At 38.7% G+C, this 20,282-nt stretch overlaps 1 long non-coding RNA gene across 1 annotated transcript; it reads left to right on the plus strand.

Moving 5' to 3' along the window:
- Positions 1-2,106: 2,106 nt before the first annotated feature.
- On the plus strand, positions 2,107-3,560 carry LOC127118912 (uncharacterized). Its single transcript, XR_007802441.1, has 2 exons — positions 2,107-2,575; positions 3,267-3,560. It is a non-coding gene; the product is annotated as an uncharacterized LOC127118912 (long non-coding RNA).
- The last annotated feature ends 16,722 nt before the right edge of the window (positions 3,561-20,282 follow it).

Genomic DNA, 20,282 nt, shown 5'->3' on the forward strand with positions numbered 1-20,282 from the left:
TTCAAATAAATCAGCAAACTGTGGATCTTCCTCTTCAGCATTAACCTGTCTCAGATAGCGATGAATCAATGTAGATACACGAGCCCAATCAGGATCAGATGGTCCGACGTCATATACAGGAACTGGTACCTCTCTTGGATCGTCACGATGGGGAGGGACCAACCGTGGATGCGAAACACAATAATACCACTCCAGATAACCATCTTCTACATCAGATGGAGTGGTGGCCAGGGTAGATGGACCGATCACAGCAATAACACTCTGATGGTAACTAATCCATTCAACATCAATATCAGTCGCCATCATACAATCAAGAGGTGGGGATGGAACATACTGCCTATACCCAAACTGACGTAAACATCTGTCAGGCAAGTATGGAATAACTGTTTCACCCCACTTCAAACAGCCCCTGTAGAGACATATCTTATCAAATAGACGCCATGCTATATGATCCTCAAATGGACGCCATATAACGTCGGCAGGTGTCAGCTCGTCCAAAATAGGTCGTAAATCATCAACCTTCAGGACTCCTTGCCTATACGACCATCTCATCGCTCGGGGAAGACCACAGTTATCAGTTGGTTTCCAATTCTCCCATCTTTTTCCAACAGTTGGAAAGTATTCGTGAATCCAGCACTGTTACAAAATACAAACATAATAAATAAAATAAATTAAGTTAACATATTTTATAAAATGAATCCAACACTTAATAAACAAAAATAAATTATATACCTCTAGGAGAGTAGGATATCCACCAAGCTGTTTGCAACTGTACATGGACGCATCTCCAAGATATCTGTATAGGGTAACTAGTGCAGCTGCTCTCTAACTATATCCTGAACATCTATCTAAGTTCGTAAACAGGAGGAGGTATCGTGCATCTACAAGTGTAAAGGTCTTATCGGCAAAAATGGTGGAACCCACCAACATCAACAGATATGCTCTGGTCGCAATTGCCCAGCTGGAAGCAGCTCTATGCTGTACGAATAAATCGTATAACCACTCCAACTTGTAATACGAACCCCTACAGCTACGAACATATGATTGTGCCTCACCCTGTGACACTCATAAGTAGTCAACAGCAAGTTCAACAGCTACCTCTTCCGTCACATCCTGAGGACTCCAGAAGATACCCCTAATGGGCAAGTGAAGCAGACATGAGACATCATCCAATGTAATGCTCATTACACCAAACAACATGTGAAATGAAGATGTCTCTAGATGCCATCTTTTCACAAATGCAGAGACAAGATTTGTGTCTATCTTGTTCAGACTGGTTCTCTGAAGTGAAGATAAACCAGATCTAGATACCCAACTCTCCATCTGTGGTGGAAGAGCCAATGGAACCCTAGATGTCAGCTTCAGTCCATGTCCATCAACCTTCAACTCTTTCTTTGGACCTCTTTCCTAAAAATAATTAAAACACATATTAGAAAACACAATATAAAATATTCAACTATTATTCATTTTCAAATATATCCTGTTTATTTACCTCACCGAACCATAAATGTCGAGCAACATGATGCTCGTACTTAACCAAAAGAGACGTATCGTACGACCCTCATAGATATCCTGCCGGCTCAGCTGCAGATGAAGATGCGCTCCGGTCTAACGTGCGGACTGGAATCCTACCATTTGCACCTCGTCTTCGAACCACTGCAAAAAAAATTTTTTTAAAAATTATTAAAAATTATTTAAAAAAATACGCACCTGAACACTTAAAAGAAGAGTTCCGGTGAATAAAAAAAAGGATGACTACCGGAACACTTTTTAAAAGAGTTCCGGTTTAGATCATGCAAACCGGAAGTCTTTAAGAAAGACTTCTGGTATACAACAAATCAAACCGGAAGACTTTCTAAAAGACTTCCGGTTCAGTGCCCCCAAAAGACAACAAACTGGAACTCTTTAGACATGTGTTCCGGTATACACTACGTGAACCAGAAGACTTACTCTGAGTGTTCCGGTTTACAATACCAAAAAATGAAAATTTTGGTTTCCGGAAGTCTTGAGACGAAAATAATAAAAAAATTTAGAAATGAAAAATATACTCTATTTATATGAGGGTATTTTGGTCAAAAAAATTTAAATATAGAGGTGTGAGTACAATTGTAGGGGTAGGGGTTAAAGTTTTCCACTACTCTCCTTGGGTCCTAGGTCGTGTAAGCTGAACTGAAAGCATAACAGAAGAAGAGCTCAAATGGAAAACGTGATTGAACCATTATAAAATGCCTATCCACAGAGCGGAAGCATCACCGTGTTTCAACACCATCACCGTGTTTCAACACCATCACCGCGTTTTCATAGACTCCAGCGTCGCGTGGATTCAACATATCGTATCCTTATCACAACTCATCATCGTGACCATGTTTACAACAACTTTAGGATTCACATTTCCGAGTTTAAGGATTGCGTCGCGTCTTCATCAATCATTTTAGAAATTTCATCGGTTTCAAGCATGGATTCGCATTTGAGATTCTCGATGCCGCGTTCGAGTATCAAGGAATCAGCTTGAATGATTCAAACACACATAATTGCAATTGAAGCGAGAGAGAAGACTTACCGGCGACAAAAATAAGTATCAAATCCTTTCCTTCTCCTTGCTCTACTTCAATTCAATTCTCCTCCTTCTGCTCGCAATCTTTGTTATGTTGTGATGAAATTTGAATAATGATTTTTTTGGAAGAGTCGAGATGAAATCTGAATAATGAATTTTTTTTCTTCTTGAATGTGATTGATGCTGATTATTTACAGAGCTGGAAAATCTGTTACTGTTATGAAATTCAGATTGAAATGCACTGATAAATCATTAGTTGGTTAAAAATTTAAGAGTTAGTTAGAAATTGAAATTGAAATGAACATTCAACTATGCTGCAACTGAAAACCACTTTTCCTCCTCTTGAAAAGTGTTGTCGTTTCTTTTTGGAATGTTAGGAAAATTCTTTAGTTGTGATAATTCGGTTATTTTTGCATTTGGAATAAGTTATTTGGAATGTCATTTTTGTTAGTGTTTGAAAAAGCTGTGGAATGTTTATGTGCAGCTGGAACCTGATTTCCGTTAGTTACATTTCGTTCTATTAGCACATGTTATGCAGGTTAATATGAATTAGGTTTTTTTTTGTCCATTACTCTTTTAGTAGTTTAATTGAGTTTTTGCAGGTTAATTGAAAATTGATTTTGAATTGTTAATTGGGAATTAGTTTGAAATGTTTGTTTAGAATTGGTTTATCTGAAATAGCTTTGGAGGTTAATTTGAAATAGTTTTGCAGGGCCATGAGCATGTTGAATGGTTTATTGAATGGGATGGAGTGGTAGCTTGCTTGGAACTTGCTTGAAGACATGGAATGGTGGTGATTAGGACTTAGGGATAAATATTAACTTGTGGGTTTACATGAATGTTTTGTGTAGTTTTTCTTGATGATGTAATGGTTGTATATGGAGAGTTTTATGAATTTGAAACATGCAATGAGATGGTCTTTATTTGAAATTGAATTGGTATTAAAAGTTGTATTTGAGTTGGCTTTGAAGAAAGCATCTAGAAGTTAATAAAAGTTTGTTTTGAATATGGATCTAAATGTCAATTGCAAGTTAATGGATGCCAATAAAAGTTAATGGATTTAAGTGCTTGATTCGAGATGGAAATTAAATGTTAGTGAAGGAATTTGAAATGGAATTGGAAATGTTCACTTTGAAATGGTGATAAAGTTTGAAATGGTTTTGAAAAGTCAATTGAAAAGGTTTTAAAAAAGTGAAATGGTTTGTACCTTGTAATTTGGATTGAATCATGAATGGTATCTTAAGTGGGAACATTGTAAATTAGAATGTGAATATGGATTGGTTGAGTATTGTAATGGAATTGAATGAAAGTTGTAAACAAAATTGAATTTACATTGAAAGTCCTTAAGTTGTATTAAAGGCAATATTTGGTGGTTCTCTTTTTGCACATGGAAAGTATAAGGATGGAAAAGTTTTAAATTGAATGTCAATGAAGGGTTGAATTAATGGTTATGGACTATGTTATGGATTGTAATTTGAAATCTGGGACAAACATAAGTCTTGTTCATTTGAATTAAAAGTTAGTAGAAAAAATGACATGGATTGGCTTGTTAAAAATGACATGGTTGACTTAGAGAATGGTTCCAAAATAATTTAGAGAAGATGGTTGACTTTGGTCAACTTGTTGACCAAAAAGTCAATAGTTGACTAAAGTCAACTATATGTTTTAGACTAGGGATTTCTCGTGCAAAGTGGACTTGTGTAATGAAAGGTATTTAATGAATAATGACCTAAAATAAATGTTCAAAGCCATATGGATGATCCTGATCAAATGCATAGATGGACCCACGATGATGCCTTTTGATGGATTAAATCATAATGGATTAAAATGACAAATCGAGGACCAAAAGATTAATGCACTGATGCAAGCATGAATCAAAGACATATGAATCTTGAAAGCACCATATTGATGGATGTCTGAACAAACCTTGAACCAAATGAAATCCCAAGCAAGTGGATAATTCTCATATGCCATGCATGACAAGATGGATGGTAGGAACCTCCCCCCTAGGAGCTAGGGTTTCAGTTTATCCTTTGGTCAAAACTCAAATCCAAATGGCACCTAAGACCCGTCATCCTTAATTAGGGTTTCATGACGCACAAGTGAAAGCTCATGAGATTAAAGAACAATAGAGCTAAGAATTAGGGTTTGAATGAATAAGTGAATGTCATGATGTAAACTCCTTGAATCAAGATCCAAGAGAGCATGAAATTGGGCTATGCATTCCATATGATGAGCAATTCTCCAATCCTTATATAAAAACCCTAGTTTGAATTAACCACAAGCTTTGAACCTAGGATGGTTATGAGAAGGTGTTAATATGAATGAATGATGCACATTAATGAGGCATGAATGAGTGCAGATGAATCCCAAGTCAAAGGTTGGATGAAATATGAAAATAGGAGGGAAATGTTTTGGGTACGACAACTACCCTTATTTAATCAACTTAAACCCGAATGCACAAAATGTGATAGCTTTTTGGGTATTCAAGGTAGATGAGGATTAAATACAAGAGTATCCAAAAATTTGCCCGTTGAGAACGGTCATATGAAATATAGGGATGACAATTTGACTTTTACAGGTTCATCTGCTAGGGTTTATTAATGTACTGTGGGGATATTAATTGCAAATGAGGGTCATGATATGCATGCCATATGCATGTTTTACCATTTTTATGACACATGAAGCCATGTATGCTAAATAACAACAATGGAGTTAGGCTATGGGCTTGGTATGAGAACGGGGAGCCCATAAGTTTGAACATGGAAGTTCTAGAACACCCTTTACAGACAAGGGGTTTCACAAATGAATCAACAATTCAAAAACCGAAAAAGTCAACCATAAAGGTTTAAAAAAGAAAGAAGTGTCATCAACCCTAAAGGTTGGGAAGAACTCACCAATCCTGAGGATGAAAAAAAGGGTTCATCAACTACGAAGGTTGGAAAAAGATTCGTCAACCATGAAGGTCGGAAACAGAGGATTATCAACCCTAAAGGTTGGAAAAAGATTCAACAACCACGAAGGTTGGAAACAAAAGATTATTAAACCTAAAGGTTGGAATAAGATTCAACAACCACAAAGGTTGGAAACAAAAAATTATCAATCCTAAAGGTTAAAAAGAGATTCAACAACCACGAAGGTTAGAAACAAAAGATTATCAACCCTAAAGATTAGAAAAAGATACCAATCAAACTAGGCTTTAAAAGATGCCAAACAGGTTAGATTTTGAAGAAAGTGTCAAACCAACAAGGTTTAAAAGGTACCAGGCAAGTTTGAAATTTGAAGGTACCAATACAATACTGGGCTTTGATTTTGATTATTTGCATACAAAACTTCATGCTATGCTAGTTGAATGACATGCATGAGTGAAGCAACATGATTACTACATGATAATGATTTATACAATGGTTAAGTCAGATGCTCATATTGAGGAAGGTGGGTATTTTGGGATAGGATAATGGTCATATAGACGTGACTCTCCGACACCTAGTTCAAGCTGAATAGCTATTGTCATACCTCTGAATTATGTCTGAAACAGAGAGAAAGCTTGTACCCGCGTAACCTGTCTCTTCCCCAATATACTGGGTATCTGCACCAATTACCCCTGTCATAAGTCATGGAGTAGTCTCACCATCTGAGGATCTCAACCTGGCTTGCCCCAATGTCTTGAAATTGTATTCTCTTGATTAACCATTCTTGGGAGTGATTGACTTCTTGTGCTCTTAAGGTGACCTACCCTAATATGAGCCTTGAAGTAACTTTGCCTCTGTATGGTTGATTCATAGAGATTTATAGAATCTCGATGTGGTTGCCCCAAATTGACTAAATCTTGAAGAGATATGAGCTATGAGATATTAGAAGAAATGTTCATCTTTCCCATTATGTAAGCTTTCTAATGTCAAGTGTCTGTCCGTAAGTAAAAATGCTCATTTTGAAAATGATAATTGTAATGCCATGCTCATGCAAGTTTTGAAACTCAAGTATGTTCACTGAGATTATGACATATAGTGAATGAATCACTAGTTAGAATGCCATATCAGTATCAATACAAATGACAAGAAAATCTTTAGGAGTCAACTTTGGCGCTATTTTACCATAGTATGCTTTCGAAATAAACCCTGCTTCAGTTAGGTCTTTCAAGGGTTGTAATGTGGCCTGATTCACGGTTTCAGAAAGAAATGATATAAGGCTCAAAACCTACTCTAACCCACCCGTTCTTCGTGATCTTCTCCAATCCTATGTTCAGTTAGGTTAAAACAAGTGTTCATCTTTTAGAAAAGGATATTGGATAGTATCAAAGATTATTATGGAACCCACCGAGAGTTTGGAGCGACAATTACTCACCTTCTACTTTTGTTTGTAGCTACACAGATTTGCTCTTGCTGAGGATTTTGTTAATGATCCTCTTTTCTGATTTATTTTTTGCTTTCCCGTATTTTTTCCTGGGCTGATCCTTTGGGTATGCAGTCCATCGGGATGCCCTAACTTTTGCATAAGTCAATCTTGTTTTCAAGATTTTGACTTAGCGGGCTTTTGATCTGCTTTTGATTTTTATTTCTTTTTGTATTAGAGCAAACCCTGTGATACTTTGCTTGTTTGATTTTTTGCATGATTTGTGACTATCTCACTCCTTTGGTTGGTAAGGGATAACCATTAAGAATTTTTGATTCGATCCTCTTGAGAGGGGTATGATATGATTTGATCACTTGATGGGATATTCTTCTTTTGAGTTTTGAACGCAAGGTCAAACTAACTGAAGAATACCCTGCCCCTGGTTAAACATGAGGGTTTTATGTGTTAAATAAAGAAGACTCCTTTCGCGTCGTGAAAAATACAAAGTCGCCACCATATTTTATTTATTCCAAAGGAAAGGGAAAATAGCGATAAAACCCCAAATAAATAATGGTATCACAACCAAGAGAGAATTTGAAAGTCGGTTATGCAAGGGGAATGTATTAACACCCCTCACATCCATGGTACTCCATGGGAACCACTTGGTTGTATCAAATGCGTATGGACATTGTTTATGTGTATGTTGCTTGCTATCGAGAATGAGATGAAATAATAAGTTTTAATTTAGTATGCTCGCTAAGGATTTGGGCCCTTGTGCCTACGTATCCTCATACATGCAATAAGGAAATAAGAGCTCCTAGTTCGGCTCACAACGAAACATTTGTTTGGTCGTTTTTACTAGACAATATTGACGTTCGCGTGCTACTGTTCACTTGCTTGTATACTTTGTCATGGGAGCAAGAAGTATTTGCTTGTTTGCGGTAAAGTGGCTGAGCTTGGATCACACTATAGCGGTTAAACATTACTTGCTGACACATGGAGGCTTAAGCGCCGTTCACGGTAGAATGGAAGTAACACGCCCTTTTTGAAAGGTTTTGAAAAGTGTGCACTGAGGCAAAAGATGATTTGATTTGTTGGGTTTGATTTTATGTACAGAGACAAGCATTAGACCCTTGGCTAAATACAGTCAATAGTCTAAAAACTCGGGAGTTGAGAGGACAATGTTATCCTAACCACTCTTTTTCATCCAAAAAAGAGATTTGAATTACAAAAAAGAGTTTGGCAAGTCTAATCATTGGAACTTAAAGGGAGACAAGTATGTGATCCTTGGCACGATTGAGTTGGACTCGTAATTGGGTGTTCTCCAACTCAAGCTCTTTGATTTAGTTGGTAAGCTTGTCCATGTCCTCTTGTAGGATATGCTCGGGCTCGGGCATCGAAGGCAATGAAGAAGGGTCAAATAGAAATAGAATCTTAATAATCTTAGACCTCTCTTTTACCCACACATAGTAGGGTTCCTTGGCTAGGAAGTTCTTCTTACCCCATTCTTGGTTAATACGGACTATGTTTGTCCAAGCTTTTTGCACTCTCTTCACGTTTGAATCGAGCGAATCCACGACATTGACGATGAAAGGAATGAAGTTTCTCTCCTCGGGAGGACTCAACATGGCGTACCCCAATTGTCTTTTGAGTAAAGCATGGTTATAGTTTATACAACCTTGCATTCCTATTAAAGGTACGTTTGGGAACCCTCCACATATTGCAATGACTTCTCCTGTATCCCAGACTCTCTTGTACCATAGGATTAAACTGGCGGAGAGAGATGCGAACCTTTAAGGCCATGTCAAATTTGTTTGAGAGGTATGATAGAAGTCGGCAAGCGGAAAAGGCACCAAATTCTTTGTTAGAAAGACTTCAACGGCCAAGTGATCCACGAACTTGTCTACATTAGGGAATAGAACAATTCCATGAACCAAAAGTGCTAAGGTTGCACTACAGAAGTCAGGTCGTTCTTCCTTTAACATCTCTCAAGCATGGGCTTCGATGAACTTTTGAGTCAAACCCTTAACAAAACCTTTAAAGCCCCAATTGACCACTAGCTTGTTGGGGTTGATACCCAAGACGATGGAGAGCTCGGTAAAGCAGAAACCTTCTTCCAATTTTCGGAAGGGGTTTATTCTTTTATTGATCGATTGAGGAGTCTCTCAAGGTCTTACAAGGTTGGAGAGATTTGGAAGTCGGGGAAAGTGAAGCATCTCAAGGGGACGTTGTAGTATTGGGTCATTGTAGTGATAACACCATAATTAACTTTCTTTGTCAGAAGATCTATAATGTTCCCAAAATTGGCTCTAAACTTATTGTCCTTGAGGGATGTTACCTTTGAGCCGAGGACCATCAATGAGATGATGTTAGGACTCTTGAATCAGAAGGTAGAAGTACTTTTCCTTGTTGAAGGATCCATGATTGTGACGGTAAAAGGCCTTGTAATTCTGTGTTTAAACAAACGAAAATATTAAGAGCTTTGCTTTATTAGTTTGATGATGAATGAATGTATGTATGAATGAATGATTGGTTTAATTTATATCCAGGGAACTTAGGCATGGGTTCAAAGGTTCGGACCATCGTGACGAAGCATGGAGTTTAATAATGTCTGCTTTGAAACCTAAGATTCTCGCTTTGTATCATCTATGGATTTTGAGAAATTGGGTGTAAGACACTGCCCCTATGAGTCACGGACTTCCTTGAATGTCAATCGCTTATGTCAATTCACTTGCCAGGCGACTGCTACATCAAACTCGTCTACTCTAAGTGAGATACTCGTATCGACCCCTATGAGGAAGGAACTGTTAGACTATGGCACGGATCTAGAAGGGGGGGGGGTTGAATAGATCCCAATTAAAAAATGAGTCGGCGCTACTAATTAAAAATTGGTTTTGAAAAATTGTTTTAAGTGCGGAAGCGGCCGAGGAAAATATAGTCTAAAACGAACCGTTATTGGAAAACCGGATATGCGTCAAGCCTATGGATTAGTGATAATGTAGAATACGAATCACTACACTAGTCACTCTATCAATGATTTGTTTCACTAACTAGGATTCCTAGTTCCAATGATTCAAGGAGCAAACCAAAAACTAGATACACAACTAAGATAATTTTGGTTTAGGCAAATTATCAAACACTTGGTGTGTAAAACACTCCAAGTGATATTTATGTTGAGTAAGTGATTCCAATTAATCTAGTACACTATACTATTGTACTTTGGATTCAAAAACAGAGTTCTAACCTCTTACTCAATTAATATCAAAGTTTGATAAAAGTGCTTATACAAAAATCACTTAATTTTTAAGCTGAAAACAAATATGCAGAAAATTAGAGAAGACAAAGATTTGATGAGGCAGTTCCCCCGCCGTCCTCGCTTCGGGGTACGTCTGCCCTCAATTCTAAAACTAGAATTGAGATGATTTAATAGATATCACCTGTTGAATTTAACCGTTTATACAAGGATTGCAAAGCAAATATACAACAGAACTCTCAAGACGTTGAATGTTGCTTCCACTCCTTGTTCCTTGATTCAAGATGAATCAAGTCCTTCGATTGTTGTTGATAGACCTCCGATTCCAGCCCCTTTGTTGAATAACCCTCAGTTCTTCAAACCCTCGTCCCGGCTGATCTCCACTACAACAAATCGAACACGAAATCTTCCCTTCAATATCACTGAATCCGCTACTAGATTGACGAAGACTTCCTCTTCTCAATCACCTTCGCTCAGCTGAAAATTGATGAAGAAATTCGTCCAAAAACCCCCAAAATCAAACTTATCTTGGAGGACAAAACCCTAAAGGTTTTATTCAAGAAAAAACCTGTCACAAGCTTCAACCCGAACCGGATTCCCCAATCACGGCTTCGAACCTTATCACCTTTAACCAATCACAAAGCACCTCAAAAATGGTTGTGTGTAGTTGATGTGTTGTGAGATGTTGAAGATGAAGATGAAGAATCTTGGACACCTATTTCACTTTTTCTTGTTCTTTGAACAGTTGAATCAAAAATCAAAATGTTAGTTAATACAAGTAACTTGAAATTCTATTTATAGTAACCAACCAACCAACCCACTTAACAGCTTTTCAAACAGAGTGAGAAACATCAGAAAACTGAATTTGCGCACGAACGGTCGACCATAGCAGGACTATGCATCGACGCATGGCCTGCAGTTTTGGTCAGACTGAAAAATGCTTCAGTATGCATCGACGCATGGCCTGCAGTTTTGGTCAGACTGAAAAATGCTTCAGTATGCATCGACCATAGGTCGACGTGCGCTGACCTGTGGTTCATGCGCTGACCTCTGCGGTCGACGCAAGCATCTTGTGCGCTGACCCGTGGGAAAAGCGCTGTGTTCATGCGCTGACCCGTGGGGAATGTACTATGTCATGCGCCGACCCTACGGTCGACTCATCCCCTGCAGATCTGCAAAAAATAACATTTTTGTGGTTTTCATGCCTTTTGTCATGACCACACTTTGTCCACATATGTTGTACAAAATATAACAGTACAGATGAGCAATGAAAAGGATATGATAGGTGATACATTGCATTTGTTTTGTAGAGGTGGAATCGACATTGTCGATTCATCCATGGTGGTCATTTGTCATCATCGAAACCTATGATTGTATGTTGTATGACAGTTTGCCCTTACATACTCCCCCTTTTTGATGATGACAACCTGTGTGAAACCAAAGAGAAAACAACATGCAATATTTACACATATTTTACACACTCCCCCTTTCTTTTGTAATCTAAGACTGTCTAACAAACTGTTGTGAATATCATCTTGGCTTTGGTTTGGTACATGGTCTTCTCCCCCTTTGACAACATCAAAAAGAGACAAGGAACGAGTAGTCAACGTAACATAAAAATACAATAGGAGATAACAATATCAGTTAACAATATCACACCAAATATCATTACTGAACGATAATCATTAATTAAACGGAGATAATCATTAAATTTGATTTGCACAAACAAGCATAACCGAAAAATGAATACAGTCAAACAACAAAAATGTAGATGCATATGTAGTTCTATGTCCTAATGGCCTTGTCCTCGACTGAAACAAGCATCCGTTATTTGATCAGCAACACTACCGAGATACTTGAGGCCCACATCGACGGACCGCTCCTGTCGTTCAAACGTTTCGGTGAACGCTGCATACCGTTCACTCATGCTGGTAGAGAGGCTATCGAGCCTCTCATTTTGTGCTTGAAGTTGGCTGCTAATATGAGCATAGCGCTCATCCTGAGTTTGTATGAAGGATTGTTGAGCCAGCTGCATATTTCGCATCATATCTAAAAGCTCAGACGAGTTGCCTTGTTGCGGAGGAGACGGTGGAGATGCTTCAACACCATGTTGATATGGCTGATAGAATTGTCGTTGCATTGACCAGCCCATATGTTGCCATTCACCCCAGCCACTCTGGTTGGGAGCATTTTCTTTAGTTGAATGTGAACTCTGAACCCAAGCGGAGTGATTGTAGTCGTGTGTGTCCGCTTGTAGAGGACTATCATGCTGGTCAAAGGCTTGTCCTACTCCTTCTTCTTCATTTTCCTCTTGATCTTCTTCTTCACTTTGATAACTTTCGTCATCTTCTTCAACATTCGTAGGAACAAACCCTCGACGAACAAATTTGTATATTCTCCGCTCATCACACCAAAAATATCCCATCATAGACAGTTTTTGGGCTGAATTCTTTGTCTGAGGAAATGGAGGTATACGGAAAGGACGGATAATCAACGTCAGCTGCCGTAAGGACCTCTTGAATGAAAGATCCATAGGCCAGAGCCGTTCCTCTTCGGGAGTCTCGTAAGCTGAACATCCTACTAGCAATGTAGTAGGGCCAGTTTATTTTCCGCTGATTCTTTAAGATGTATATGAGATGAACTTCAGCTTGTTCAACTCGGGAGAGACCACCTTTCTTAGGTCGCAGTATGCGTGACACAATCCACTGGAGAATGCGCTCACCTGTTTTTAGTTTCCCGACAGTGACAGTTCGTGGGAACGCGTCACTGTTTACAATATGGTCCGGGTAGGGTCGTTTCAGCATAGCGTTCAGAGCGCTCTTAAATTCATACCCTTCGATTGTGTGAGAATCAGTTACCTCAGCGAGAGGATTTTCATCAGCAGCCACAGTCGTGTCAAAAAATTTATTCCAAACGGCAGACTTAAAGGATACCTTTGTTGTGCCGATTCTGGAGTGAAACCTTTGACCACGAAACTTGTCATGAAGACAGGTGTAGAACACACGGACCAGGTCCTCGCTATATTTGGCATTGCATTCTAGGAAGTTGACAATGCCGTGATACTGTAGCAGAGACATGATTTCTACGAGATGCATCCGCTCTGCTGTGAGTTTGTAGAATGCATGTTGCCGCACAACTCCTCTTTTACCAATGTCTTTGTTGAAGGTGTCGACAAGTGCTGGTGGAACTAGTGACACAACGGTGATGGGTAAGGAGGCAGAGGATGTTTCCCTTGATCTCTTACCGGTAGGTCTTCGGGATGAGGAAGCCATGGGTAATGGTTCTGAGGCTTTTTGCAAAAGAGGGAGTGAAGGTTGGTGTAAGTATGTTGAGAATGATTGTCAAGAAAGAAGTTTTCCCTTTTTGTAGATGAGGATTTAGGGTTTTGGGAAGAGGAGAGGCCAAGAGACAATAGGCACTAGGTAGATGCAACTTACAATGTAATGAGTTGAATGCACAATGAATTCAAATTTGAAATGGTAAATGCATGGGAAGTTTGAAGGTTTTCTGCAGAGAAAAACTGAGTTTTCGTGCGATGCGTCGACCATACACTGGGCATGCGTCGACACATACTGTTTGGATTTTGAAAAACAGAAAGATTTTTAAGTGTGCGTCGACCATTGCCCTGTTACGGTTGACTCATACAAGCAAAATTTCCAGTTTTTCACTTTTCTGCACATACGCTCACATGTTTGATGCATAATTAGAATGCCACACAACATTAAACATCCAAAGAGATACGTCATATATATATACAATATTATCATGTAGTACAGCTATTTAACCATGAAAATTTGGAGAGAGAGAGAGAGAAGGGTAAAGGAACAATATCACCTCGATGCCGGAGTAACTTGATGAACAATAAACTTGTGCTTGCAACATCATCAACTTGTTAGAAGTACAAGATTATAGTCTTAAATGAAATAAGATAAAACCAGCAATTTATAATGCCCGTTCCAAAATATCGAGAATACCAAGTTCTCGGCGAATATGAAAGAAAGGCTCAGTAGCTAGCGGCTTTGTGAAAATGTCCGCTAGTTGGTTTTTAGTGTCAACATGTTGGAATACAACATCGCCTTTCTCTACATGGTCCCGAAGAAAATGGTGTCGAATTTCGATATGTTTGGTGCGAGAATGCAGCACAAGATTTTTGGTAAGATTAATGGCACTTGTATTGTCATAGAAAATGGGAATACGTTCAAATTTGAGATTAAAATCCAATAGTTGTTGCTTAACCCATATGATTTGTGCACAACAACTACCGGCGGCAACGTATTCCGCTTTGGCGGTTGACAAAGCAACTGAAACTTGTTTCTTGCTATGCCAACTGACCAAGGAATTTGAAAATAAGTGACAAGTGCCACTAGTGCTTTTCCTATCTGATTTGCAACCGGAAGAATCGGAATCGGAGAAGCCTACCAATGAGCAATCATTTCCTTTGGAATACCATAGTCCATACTTCGGAGTACCGGATAGGTATCGAAGTATCCGTTTGACAGCTTTTAGATGGGATTCCTTGGGATATGATTGGTATCTTGCGCACATACACACGCTAAACATAATGTCGGGACGAGAAGCAGTAAGATAGAGAAGAGATCCAATCGTACCTCTCTACCTTTTTACCTCTACGTCCTTACCGTTTTCATCTTTATTCAAGTTTGCACATGTTGGCATGGGGGTGTCAATGGCCTTAGCTTTTGCCATGTCAAATCTCTTGATAAGGTCCAAACAATACTTTGTTTGACTCACGAATGTTCCTTCTTTGAGTTGTTTAATTTGCAAACCGAGAAAGTATGTGAGCTCCCCCATCATACTCATCTCGAATTCACCCTGCATAAGATCCGAAAACTCTCTCACGAGATTCATGTTAGTAGACCCAAATATAATATCTTCAACATAAATTTGTACTAATATCAAGTGCTTTCCTTGACGTTTAATGAAGAGTGTTGTGTCAACCTTTCCTCTTGAGTAACCTTGATCAAGCAAAAATTTACTTAGTCGCTCATACCAAGCTCTAGGAGCTTGTTTGAGACCATATAAAGCCCTTTTTAGTTTGTAAACATGATCGGGATACTCATGAGATTCAAAACCCGGAGGTTGTGCGACGTAGACCTCTTCATTTATGTGACCGTTAAGGAACGCACTCTTAACATCCATTTGGAATAGTTTAAAGTCTTTCGCACAAGCGAAGGCAAGGAGAAGGCGTATAGCCTCGAGTCGGGCAACCGACGCATAAGTTTCCTCATAGTCGATGCCTTCCTCTTGGTTATACCCTTGCGCGACTAAACGCGCCTTGTTACGGGTTATTACCCCGTTTTCGTCCAACTTGTTCCTAAACACCCATCGGGTGCCGATTACTCGATGATCTCGCGGAGGAGGGACAAGATCCCAAACCTCATTTCTACTAAACTGATTTAGTTCCTCCTGCATTGACAAAAACCAGTGTTCATCGAGTAGGGCTTCTTTAGGGTTTTTAGGTTCTATTTGTGAAACGAAAGCGAAGTGATAACATAAATTACTTAGCTTCGATCGAGTTGTAACACCCTTTGAGATATCTCCGAGAATGTTGTCAATTGGATGGTCTTTGGAAGACTTCCAAGCTTGAGGGAGATCATCGTTTGAAGGCGGATGAGCTACCTCAGTTTCCTCATGGTGTACGTCTTTATCCTCCTCAACTTTGACTTTGACGGGTTGATCAATCCTCGACTCACCACCCTTGAATATGTCTTCCGTAGATGTACCTGCACCATGAACAACACTACCCTTTCCGACGTTTCTCGGATAGGATTCATCAAAAGTGACATGTACAGACTCTTCCACAGCAAGTAATCGTTTGTTATATATTCTATATGCTTTACTCGATTGAGAGTATCCGAGGAAGATACCTTCGTCGGCCTTGGAATCGAATTTGCCCAAGTTTTCCTTTCCATTATTTAGTACAAAACATTTGCAACCGAAAACATGTAAGTGAGAAACATTTGGCTTTCGCCCTTTTAAAAGCTCATGCGGTGTTTTATTTAGAATGGGGCGAATGAGCACCCTATTCAAAACATAACACGCCGTACTAATGGCGTCGGCCCAAAAATATTTCGGTAAACCACTTTCGTTAATCATTGTTCTTCCCAATTCTTCCAAAATTCGATTTTTACGCTCCACAACCCCATTTTGTTGAGGAGTACGTGGAGCGGAGAAGTTATGATCGATACCATGGTTACCACAATATTCTTCAAATAAATGGTTTTCAAACTCACCCCCATGGTCGCTTCTAATTGAAACAATGTTTGTATTTAATTTATTTTGGGAAAGCTTAGCAAACCTTTCAAAGGCGGCGAACGTATCGCTCTTGCTTACTAAAAAGATACTCCAACAAAATCTAGAAAAATCGTCCACTATTACGAAACCGTAATAATTTCCTCCTAGACTTTTAATCCTAGACGGCCCAAATAAGTCCATATGAAGAAGTTCGAGAGGTCTCGTTGTTGAAACAATATTTTTGGATTTAAATGAGATCCTCGTTTGCTTCCCTTTTTGACAAGCATCACAAAGGTGATCCTTGGTGAACTTTATTTTGGGGAGACCTAGGACTAGATCTTTTGAGACTATTTTATTTAGTAAGTCAAAGTTAACATGTGCTAAACGCCTATGCCATAACCATGAATCTTCACTCATTGTTACAAGGCATTTGTCACTTGTTAACGATACTTCGCTCAAGTCTAACATATAGACATTATTTACTCGTAGGCCATTAAACATACTCTTTTTGTCATCATTATGTACAATTTTGCAACAATCTTTTGAAAATGATACATTGTATCCTTTGTCACATAATTGACTGATGCTAAGTAGATTGTGTTTAAGACCTTCGACAAGCAATACATCAGAAATAGTAGTGGAAGAAGGGTTACCTACACTACCTTTACCAAGTATTACTCCACGGTTGTTGTCACCATAGGTTACATATCCTTTCTTCTTAGCCACGAAGTCAATGAAGAGTGATATGTCTCCTGACATATGCCTTGAGCATCCACTGTCGAGAACCCATCTTCTCTCAGTAGTCTCGAGGCATTGTACCTATGGAAATGCAATTAACACGAGAAGGTACCCAATGGCTTATTTGGTCATGAATGGTGAGTAACGAAATGGTTGCATTTGGGCAGCCATTGATAAATGCCTTTAGGAACCAAAAATCTCCTAAACCTGCATTTAGCAATGGAGTGGCCTTTCTTGCAACAATAAAGACAAGAGAAATTTACATTTTGATTGCCTTTGCTATCTTCATCCTTTATAACATATTTATATTTTTGATATGGATTAACCATACTTTTTTGAAAGTTTGATTTATCGATAGCAAAGGTAATCTTGGGCTCAAGAGCCTTGTCAAGTTTGGCCTTTAGGTTTCTTACTTCACCTTGCCAAATATAACAAGTATCACACCCAAAGTTCATCATTCTACTTCTAAGGTCCTCACAACCTGCTTTTGTGCTTTCTACTATAGAAGCCTTAAGTGCCTCAAGTTTCCTTTCGGATTCTCGAATTTTTTGTTCTAAATGAGTAAAAATTTTGTTATTTGAGGCAAGCCTTTTAAAGGCCTCTTTAGCTTCACAGTGTAAAGTATCAAATGCAGCTTGTAATTCATGATGAGACATACTAGAGGATTTTTCATATTTAGCATGTCGTACCTGTTTCTTTTTGTTCTTTTGATGAGCAGAGAGACATGGGTTTGCATTTTCATCTTCATCACTAGAACTTTCATCATCGGAGGAGTCGCTATCGCTTTCCCAAGCTATGTATGCTCTCCTTGGCTTTGATGATTTCTTGTGTGATTTGTATGATTCCTTTTCCTTTGTCTTCTTGTTCATCGGACAGTCCGGTTTGTAATGACCGGGCTTTCCACACATATAGCACGACCCTCTAGTCATTTTACCTTTTGAGTCATCATTTTTAGAGTACCTAGATTGTTTCCAGAAGTTTACCAAGTTCTTCTCGGAATGTTGGATGCCGTTCTTTCTCACGTAACGATTGTAACATTTAACGAACAATCACTTTCTTGTCCTCTTCTTCTTTGTCCTTAGAGTTATCAATTTCTTTGTCGCTCGAGGAATAATCACTTTGCTCTTTTTCTTGAGACTTTGAGGAGGAAGTCTTTAGAGTTATCAATTTCTTTTCACTCACCTTTGCTTTGTCCTTCTTTTCTTTCTTTTCGTGTTGTTCTAGGCTCAAGAGTACTTGTTCGTGCTCTTGTAGTTTTCCAAATAATGTTGTCAACTCTAATATGGTAAGATCATTTGCTTCTTTGATGGCGGTCACTTTCGGCTGCCATTCCCTGTTAAGACATCTCAAGATCTTATTAGTAGCAACATCATTGGAAACCGGCCTACCTAGTGAATGTAATCGATTGATAAGATGAGTAAATCTCTTTTGCATGTCAGCAATGGTTTCCCCTTGCTCCATGAAAAAGAGATTAAACTCTTGTGTTAGTGTGTTGATTCTTGCCAACTTAACATCGTTCGTCCCCTCATGGGCAATTTGTAGTGAATCCCACATGGCCTTAGCAGTAGGACAATGGGATGCACGATAGTATTCATCTACACCTAGTGAGGAGATTAGGATATTTTTGGCTTTTCAATCGTAATTGTATTTTCTTTCATCATCATCAGTCCATTGTGCTTTGGGCTTTGGCACTAATTCATCATTCTCATTGATCATGGTTATTTCAATTGGACCATTGAGAATGACGTTCCATATTTTTCTATCTATGGAATTTATGTGCACCCGCATACAGTCTTTCCAATAACTATAATTTTCACCATTGAAAACGGGAGCTCTATTATAAGCCCCTTTAGCTTCGTTAGCCATTTTCTATCAAAGTTATATTTTGAAGCACGGAGTGAACCGGAGCTCCTGATACCACTTGTTAGACTATGGCACGGATCTAGAAGGGGGGGTTGAATAGATCCCAATTAAAAAATGAGTCGGCGCTACCAATTAAAAATTGGTTTTGAAAAATTGTTTTAAGTGCGGAAGCGGCCGAGGAAACTATAGTCTAAAACGAACCGTTATTGGAAAACCGGATATGTGTCAAGCCTATGGATTAGTGATAATGTAGAATACGAATCACTACACTGGTCACTCTATCAATGATTTGTTTCACTAACTAGGATTCCTAGTCCAATGATTCAAGGAGCAAACCAAAAACTAGATACACAACTAAGATAATTTTGGTTTAGGCAAATTATCAAACAATTGGTGTGTAAAACACTCCAAGTGATATTTATGTTGAGTAAGTGATTCCAATTAATCTAGTACACTATACTATTGTACTTTGGATTCAAAAACAGAGTTCTAACCTCTTACTTAATTAATATCAAAGTTTGATAAAAGTGCTTATACAAAAATCACTTAATTTTTAAGCTGAAAACAAATATGCAGAAAATTAGAGAAGACAAAGATTTGATGAGGCAGTTCCCCCGCCGTCCTCGCTTCGGGGTACGTCTGGCCTCAATTCTAAAACTAGAATTGAGATGATTTAATAGATATCACCTGTTGAATTTAACCGTTTATACAAGGATTGCAAAGCAAATATACAACAGAACTCTTAAGACGTTGAATGTTGCTTCCACTCCTTGTTCCTTGATTCAAGATGAATCAAGTCCTTCGATTGTTGTTGATAGACCTTCGATTCCAGCCCCTTTTTGAATAACCCTCAGTTCTTCAAACCCTCGGCCCGGCTGATCTCAACTACAACAAATCAAACCTGAAATCTTCCCTTCAATATCACTGAATCCGCTACTAGATTGACGAAGACTTCCTCTTCTCAATCACCTTCGCTCAGCTAAAAATTGATGAAGAAATTCGTCTAAAAAACCCCAAAAATCAAACCTATCTTGGAGGACAAAACCCTAAAGGTTTTATTCAAGAAAAAACCTGTCACAAGCTTCAACCCGAACCGGATTCCCCAATCACGGCTTCGAACCTTATCACCTTTAACCAATCACAAAGCACCTCAAAAATGGTTGTGTGTAGTTGATGTGTTGTGAGATGTTGAAGATGAAGATGAAGAATCTTGGACACCTATTTCACTTTTTCTTGTTCTTTGAACAGTTGAATCAAAAATCAAAATGTTAGTTAATACAAGTAACTTGA

The sequence above is a fragment of the Lathyrus oleraceus genome, chromosome 2, assembly GCF_024323335.1.
Source record: "Lathyrus oleraceus cultivar Zhongwan6 chromosome 2, CAAS_Psat_ZW6_1.0, whole genome shotgun sequence".
Lineage (NCBI taxonomy): Eukaryota > Viridiplantae > Streptophyta > Magnoliopsida > Fabales > Fabaceae > Lathyrus > Lathyrus oleraceus.